The sequence below is a fragment of the Triticum dicoccoides genome, chromosome 5A (assembly GCF_002162155.2).
Source record: "Triticum dicoccoides isolate Atlit2015 ecotype Zavitan chromosome 5A, WEW_v2.0, whole genome shotgun sequence".
In the NCBI taxonomy this organism is placed as follows: Eukaryota; Viridiplantae; Streptophyta; class Magnoliopsida; order Poales; family Poaceae; genus Triticum; species Triticum dicoccoides.
Window position 1 is genome coordinate 584,960,477 of NC_041388.1, and position 8,238 is coordinate 584,968,714.

The window sequence follows — 8,238 nt, forward strand, 5'->3', positions numbered from 1 at the left end:
TTACTACGAGTACTGGTAAGGTACACATCAATTACATGTATATCAAATATACCTTTGGTTTTGCCGGCCTTCTTATCTGCTAAGTATTTGGGGCAGTTCCGCTTCCAGTGACCCTTCCCCTTGCAATAAAAGCACTCAGTCTCAGGCTTAGGTCCATTCTTTGACTTCTTCCCGGTAACTGGCTTACCAGGCGCGGCAACCTCCTTGCCGTCCTTCTTGAAGTTCTTCTTACCCTTGCCCTTCTTGAACTTAGTGGTCTTATTGACCATCAACACTTGATGTTCTTTCTTGATTTCAGCCTCTGCTGACTTCAGCATCGAGAACACTTCAGGAATGGTCTTTTCCATCCCCTGCATGTTGTAGTTCATCACAAAGCTCTTGTAGCTTGGTGGGAGTGACTGGAGGATTCTGTCAATGACCGCCTCATCTGGGAGGTTAATGTTCAGCTGGGTCATACGGTTGTGCAACCTAGACATCTTCAGGATGTGCTCACTGACAGAACTGTTTTCCTCCATCTTACAACTGTAGAACTTGCCGGAGACATCATATCTCTCGACCCGGGCATGAGCTTGGAAAACTAGTTTCAGCTCTTCGAACATCTCATATGCTCCGTGATGCTCAAAACGCTTTTGGAGCCCCGGTTCTAAGCTGTAAAGCATGCCGCACTGAACGAGGGAGTAATCATCAGCGCGAGTTTGCCAAGCATTCATAATGTCTTGGTTCTCTGGGACGGGAGCGTCACCTAGCGGTCCTTCTAGGACATATTGTTTCCTGGCAGCTATGAGGATGATCCTCAGGTTCCGGACCCAGTCCGTATAGTTGCTGCCATCATCTTTAAGCTTGGTTTTCTCTAGGAACGCGTTGAAGTTCATGTTGACATGAGCGTTGGCCATTTGATCTACAAGACATATTTGCAAAGGTTTTAGACTAAGTTCATGATAATTAAGTTCTAATCAAATTATGAACTCCCACTCAGATTAGACATCCCTTTAGTCATCTAAGTGTTACACGATCCGAGTCGACTAGGCCGTGTCCGATCATCACGTGAGACGGACTAGTCATCGTCGTTGAACATTCTCATGTTGATCGTATCTTCCATACGACTCGTGTTCGACCTTTCGGTCTCCGTGTTCCGAGGCCATGTCTGCACATGCTAGGCTCGTCAAGTTAACCCTAAGTGTTTTCGCTGTGTAAAACTGTCTTACACCCGTTGTATGTGAACGTAAGAATCCATCACACCCGATCATCACGTGGTGCTTAGAAGCGACGAACTGTAGCAACGGTGCACAGTTAGGGGAGAACACTTCTTGAAATTTTTTGTAAGGGATCATCTTATTTACTACCGTCGTCCTAAGTAAACAAGATGCATAAACATCACATGCAATTATATAGTTGTGACATGATATGGCCAATATCATATAGCTCCATTGATCTTCATCTTCGGGGCTCCATGATCATCTTGTCACCGGCTTGACACCATGATCTCCATCATCATGATCTCCATCATCGTGTCTTCATGAAGTTGTCACGCCAACGACTACTTCTACTTCTATGGCTAACGCGTTTAGCAATAAAGTAAAGTGAGTTACATGGCGTTCTTCAATGACACGCAGGTCATACAAAAAATAAAGACAACTCCTATGGCTCCTGCCGGTTGTCATACTCATCGACATGCAAGTCGTGAATCCTATTACAAAGAACATGATCTCATACATCACAATTCATCATTCATCACAACTTCTGGCCATATCACATCACATGATCAATCGCTGCAAAAACAAGTTAGACGTCCTCTAATTGTTGTTGCATCTTTTACGTGGCTGCAATTGGGTTCTAGCAAGAACGTTTTCTTACCTACGAATAACCACAACGTGATTTTGTCAACTTCTATTTACCCTTCATAAGGGCCCTTTTCATCGAATCCGCTCCAACTAAAGTGGGAGAGACAGACACCCGCCAGCCACCTTATGCAACTAGTGCATGTCAGTCGGTGGAACCGGTCTCACGTAAGCGTACGTGTAAGGTTGGTCCGGGCCGCTTCATCCCACAATACCGCCGAAGCAAGAAAAGACTAGTAGAGGCAAGTAAGATGACAAAATCCACGCCCACAACAAAATTGTGTTCTACTCGTGCAAAGAGAACTACGCATGGACCTAGCTCATGATGCCACTGTTGGGGAACGTTGCAGAAAATTAAAATTTTTCCTACGGTTTCACCAAGATCCATCTATGAGTTCATCTAAGCAACGAGTCAAGGGAGAGAGTTTGCATCTACATACCACTTGTAGATCACGAGCGGAAGCTAGCCAAGGGGATGGTGATGATGGAGTCGTACTCGAACGTGATTCGGATCACCGATGTCCAAGTGCTGAACGGACAGCACCTCCGCGTTCAACACACGTACGGGACGGGAGACGTCTCCTCCTTCTTGATCCAGCAAGGGGGAAGGAGAGGTTGAGGAAGATTGCTCCAACGGCAGCACGACGGCGTGGTGTAGTTTGTGCAGCAGTACTCCGACAGGGCTTCGCCAAGCATATACGGAGGAGGAGAGGTGTTGGGGAGGGGAGGGGCTGCGCCTTGGCTTGTGTTCAGCTCCCATGCGCCTCCCCACTATATATAGGGGTGGAGGGGCTGGTTTCTTGCCCTCCAAGTCCATTGGGGCGTTGGCCAAGGTGGGAGGAAAGAAATCCCATCATTTCCTTCCCCACCGATTGTTACCCCCCCTTTTTAGGGATCTTGATCTTATCCCTTCGGGATATGATCTTATTCCTTCTAAGGGGGGATCTTGGTGCGCCTTGACCAGGGGTGTGGGGCCTTTCCCCCACTACTCACGTTCATGTGGGTCCCCCCATGCAGGTGGGCCCCACTCCGGAACCTTCTAGAACCTTCCCGGTACAATACCGAAAAATCCCGAACATTTTCCGGTGGCCAAAATAGGACTTCCCATATATAAATCTTTACCTCCGGACCATTCCGGAACTCCTCGTGACGTCCGGGATCTCATCCGGGACTCCGAACAACATAAAGTAACCACATACAAACTTCCTTTATAACCCTAGCGTCATCGAACCTTAAGTGTGTAGACCCTACGGGTTCGGGAGACATGTAGACATGACCGAGACGTTCTCCGGTCAATAACCAACAGCGGGATCTGGATACCCATGTTGGCTCCCACATGCTTCTCGATGTTGTCATCGGATGAACCACGATGTCGAGGATTCGATCAAACCCTGTATACAATTCCCTTTGTCAATCGGTACGTTACTTGCCCGAGACTCGATCGTCGGTATCCCAATACCTTGTTCAGTCTCGTTACCGGCAAGTCACTTTACTCGTACCGTAATGCATGATCTCGTGGCCAACACTTTGGTCACCTTGAGCTCATTATGATGATGCATTACCGAGTGGCCCCAGAGATACCTCTCCGTCATACGGAGTGACAAATCCCAGTCTCGATCCGTGTCAACCCAACAGCTACTTTCGGAGATACCTGTAATGCACCTTTATAGTCACCCAGTTACGTTGTGACGTTTGATACACCCAAGGCACTCCTACGGTATCCGGGAGTTACACGATCTCATGGTCTAAGGAAGAGATACTTGACATTGGCAAAGCTCTAGCAAACGAACTAAACGACCTTTGTGCTATGCTTAGGATTGGGTCTTGTCCATCACATCATTCTCCTAATGATGTGATCCCGTTATCAACGACATCCAATGTCCATAGCCAGGAAATCATGACTATCTGTTGATCACAACGAGCTAGTCAACTAGAGGCTCACTAGGGACATATTGAGGTCTATGTATTCACACGTGTATTACGATTTCCGGATAATACAGTTATAGCATGAATAAAAGACAATTATCATGAACAATGAAATATAATAATACTTTTATTATTGCCTCTAGGGCATATTTCCAACAAGAATTTTATTAACCGGAAACATAATACATGTGTGAATACATAGACAAACTAAGTGTCACTAGTATGCCTCTAATTGACTAGCTCGTTAATCAAAGATGGTTATGTTTCCTAACCATGAACAAAGTGTTGTTATTTGATTAACGAGGTCACATCATTAGTTGAATGATCTGATTGACATGACCCATTCCATTAGCTTAGCACCCGATCGATTAGTATGTTGCTATTGCTTTCTTCATGACTTATACATGTTCCTATGACTGTGAGATTATGCAACTCCCGTTTACCGGAGGAACACTTTGTGTGCTACCAAACGTCACAACGTAACTGGGTGATTATAAAGGAGCTCTACAGGTGTCTCCAATGGTAGATGTTGGGTTGGCGTATTTCAAGAATAGGATTTGTCACTCCGATTGTCGGAGAGGTATCTCTGGGCCCTCTCGGTAATGCACATCACAAAAGCCTTGCAAGCATTGCAACTAATGAGTTAGTTGCGAGATGATGTATTACGGAATGAGTAAAGAGACTTGCCGGTAACGAGATTGAACTAGGTATTGGATACCCACGATCGAATCTCGGGCAAGTAACGTACCGATGACAAAGGGAACAACGTATGTTGTTATGCGGTCTGACCGATAAAGATCTTAGTAGAATATGTAGGAGCCAATATGGGCATCCAGGTCCCGCTATTGGTTATTGACCGGAGATTTGTCTCAGTCGTGTCTACATTGTTCTCGAACCGTACGGTCCGCACGCTTAACGTTACGATGACAGTTATTATGAGTTTATGCATTTTGATGTACCGAAGTTAGTTCGGAAGTCCCAGATGTGATCACGGACATGACGAGGAGTCTCAAAATGGTCGAGACATAAAGATTGGTATATTGGACGGCTATATTCGGACACCGGAAGTGTTCCGGGTGATTTCGGAGAAAACCGGAGAGCCGGAGGGTTACCAGAACCCTACCGGGAGAAGTAATGGGCCATATGGGCTTTAGTGGAGAGAGAGAGGGGCCGCCAGAGGTGGGCCGCGCGCCACCTCCTCCCTGGTCCTAATTGGACTAGGAGAGGGGGCGGCGCCCCCCCTTTTCCTTCTCCCTCTCCACCTCTTTCCCCCTCCTAGTAGGAGTCCTACTCCTACTAGGAGGAGGATTCCTCCTTGGCGCGCCACACCTGGCCGGCCGGCCTCCTCCCCTTGCTCCTTTATATACGGGGGCAGGGGGGCACCCCTAAACACACAAGTTGATCCACGTGATCGTTCCTTAGCCGTGTGCGGTGCCCCCTGCCACCATATTCCACCTCGATCATATCGTTGTAGTGCTTAGGCGAAGCCCTGCGTTGGTAGTACATCATCATCGTCACCACGCCGTTGTGCTGACGGAACTCATCCCCGAAGCTTTGCTGGATCGGAGCCCGGGGAGCGTCATCGAGCTGTACGTGTGCTAAGAACTCGGAGGTGCCGGAGTAACGGTGCTTGGATCGGTCGGATCGGGAAGACGTACGACTACTTCCTCTACGTTGTGTCAACACTTCCGTTGCGATCTACGAGGGTACGTAGATAACACTCTCCCCTCTTGTTGCTATGCATCACCATGATCTTGCGTGTGCGTAGGAATTTTTTTGAAATTACTGCGTTCCTCAACAAGAATAGTATTTCCCCTTCAACACCCTAGCACATAGTGTCTTAGGATGATTCATCATGCACCAACCATGTTTGCCAAGCTTTGCTAAGTTGAAGAAATGGAAATCACTGAACTCCATCCACCCTTAACTTTAGGTGTAGCAAGCTTCTCCCACGATAACCAATGAAGAGACTGTTTAACTCATAGGGACATCGCGCAAAGAGAGATGGTTGCAAAGACAATTTAGTTGTAGTCTCGTTAAAGAATCGGGGCACTGTAATTTTTAAGTCTGGAAAGTTATGGAAGAGCAGCTTCCGGACATACATGAGAATAGAGGGCTCCCTTCCAAGAGAAGTATGTGCAAATTTCAGTTTTTCACATTGTGATTCTGCAAACTCTTTCTTTTAGCAACTTTTGCAAACTCATAAGCAGATTCACAATCTGAAAACGAACTGACCCATAATTTCTCGCCTAGTGCGAGATAAACATGGCGCTCACCTACACCGCGCCAACGTGGGTCGAGGCCTAGTAGCGGGATGATATGATTTGTTATTTCGGACCAATGTTTATTTGGTTTTCCAAAAAAATGAGGGACCATTTTTTGTTTTGTTTTAGTGTTATTTTCTTTTAGTTTTTTCCTTCTTTTCCTTTTCCATTTCTTGTGTTTTTTCCTTTTTTTGTTTAAAAAGGCATGTTTAAAGTACATGGACATCTTTTTTTTGAATATTTTTTAAAATCACATTACATGGGAACTTTGATAAAAAGAACACTTTTTAGAAACTACATGGACATTTTTTGGTAAAACATGTGAACACTTTTTAAAACTACATGAGCATTTTATAAAATACGCAAACACTTTCTTATTGAGACGAACATTTCAAACAAGATTTGTGAACACTTAAAAAAACTGCTTACACATTTTTAGAAGAGGCGAACACATTTTACTTACATAAACATTATTTTAAATGCATGAAATATTCTCTTAATTACATGAATATTTTTCAAAACAAAAATAATAATTACATGAACACGTGTTAAAACATGTGAATATTTTTTTAAATATGAACGGTTTTTTGAAAGTACCATGATTTTAAAAATGTATGGATATTTTGTTTACTTATTTTTAATTATTATTGTTTTGCGTGTTAGAATTTATTGTAGAAGGGGAATGCCAAACTTAACACATTTCTCTGAATCTGTTTTGGATGTTACATTTTATTGTAGAAGGGGTAACCAGCGTGAGATGAAGAAGCTTGTTCCAACAAGTGGTAACCTGCACTGCGGCAAGCAAGTCATCCCTATGTTGTCGGAAACAGTAGAGCTTGCACTGATGTTGTCATGTGCCTGTATTTTAAATGCTTGTTTCCCTTTTGGTTAAAGTAAAAAAATAGACAGGATATGGCTGTGAATAACTGAAACTGACATTAGATGCACCCCACTGAGCCATCACTGATGAAACAAAACAAAATGACATGAAATGAAAGGGGCCTCTGGAATCAGTTTAACTGTGCCGCAGCAGTTATGCCGTGTTACAAACTTGTGATTGCAGTTGCCTTGATGCTGAATGTTTGCACCTAAATCTGACATTTGCAGCATGCAGGCTCTGACATTGCAGCATGCAGCTTACATTCTGAAAACAGGCTGATAGATTTGGTGGTCTTGGAGTACCTGATCAAACTACAGTTCTTCTATTTGCTTTGCTGTAAGCAGAGTTGCTCTGGAGTTGATTTATGTCGACCCATCTGTCATGCGCGCACCTCATCTTGAAGAAATCCTTCCCTATTACAATAATCGTCAACCTGAAATTAGCCAAGGAGAAAAGAGGATATGATCGCCGAAGCTGCATCGATGCTCAGCTGCAGAGCATCCATGCATGCTCGTGCGCCGGCCAGAGCAAGTCTACTGCAACAGCCACGGCAGAGTAGTATCGATCTCACAATCCATTACCAGAAAACAATACTGGAGTAGTATCTAGCTACACTGTTACCTTCGCTAGCTGCAGGCAGGCCATGGTCGTCTGCTGTGCTTCAGACCACACGGAGGGAGGCACAGGCGGAGCTCACAAGAACACCCGCCGAGGCCGAGTCCATCAACCTGAACCATGATGGTGTCATGGGGAATGAAGCCTGGTCCGAAACGCGCCACACGCACGCCATGCGTCTCTCTTTCGGACCCGGCGTCATTCCCCTCGACAACCATGACGCGGAACCAAGAAGACCACCAAGATCGTGTATTTTTAATCTTCTTCCCGCGCGCGTGTCAGGCCATGAACTGCCCTGTATGCGCACCGAGGCGCAGCTCTATATCTAGCGGCGGGAAAGGCGGGCGGAGGTCGGAAGGGTGCCGCGCGCCAGGCGAAGGCGACAAAAGCAGCTGCGGATTAGATGCCCGAGCCGTCGTTTTCGCCGGAGATCGTCGGCGATCCGGGTGGTGGCGCCGGTACGCGGCAAAGCGGGCGACCGGTTTGTGTGGTGGTTAGACCAGCTACGACTACGATGATGATGACGATGATATTCCGGTGAGACTTTCGGAGTGCGGAGGAGATTAATGTTTGATAGATATTCCTTTGTGGTCGTGACATGCAGGCGTCGTACGAGCGAGGGGAGCGATCTCCCTCCAACTGACGTCCAGACGCGAAGCGATTCTCCTGCAAAGTGTGGGGGCTTTGCATCGAGGGGAAAGGGGAGAGGGAGGCT

The 8,238-nt window shown here is 46.0% G+C and overlaps 1 long non-coding RNA gene across 1 annotated transcript; it reads right to left on the minus strand.

The window, feature by feature from the left end:
* Positions 1-6,941: 6,941 nt before the first annotated feature.
* Positions 6,942-7,931, minus strand: LOC119303080. The gene is made up of 2 exons (XR_005147833.1): positions 7,530-7,931; positions 6,942-7,321 (listed from the first exon to the last, which is right to left on the minus strand). It is a non-coding gene; the product is annotated as an uncharacterized LOC119303080 (long non-coding RNA).
* Between the last annotated feature and the right edge of the window lie 307 nt (positions 7,932-8,238).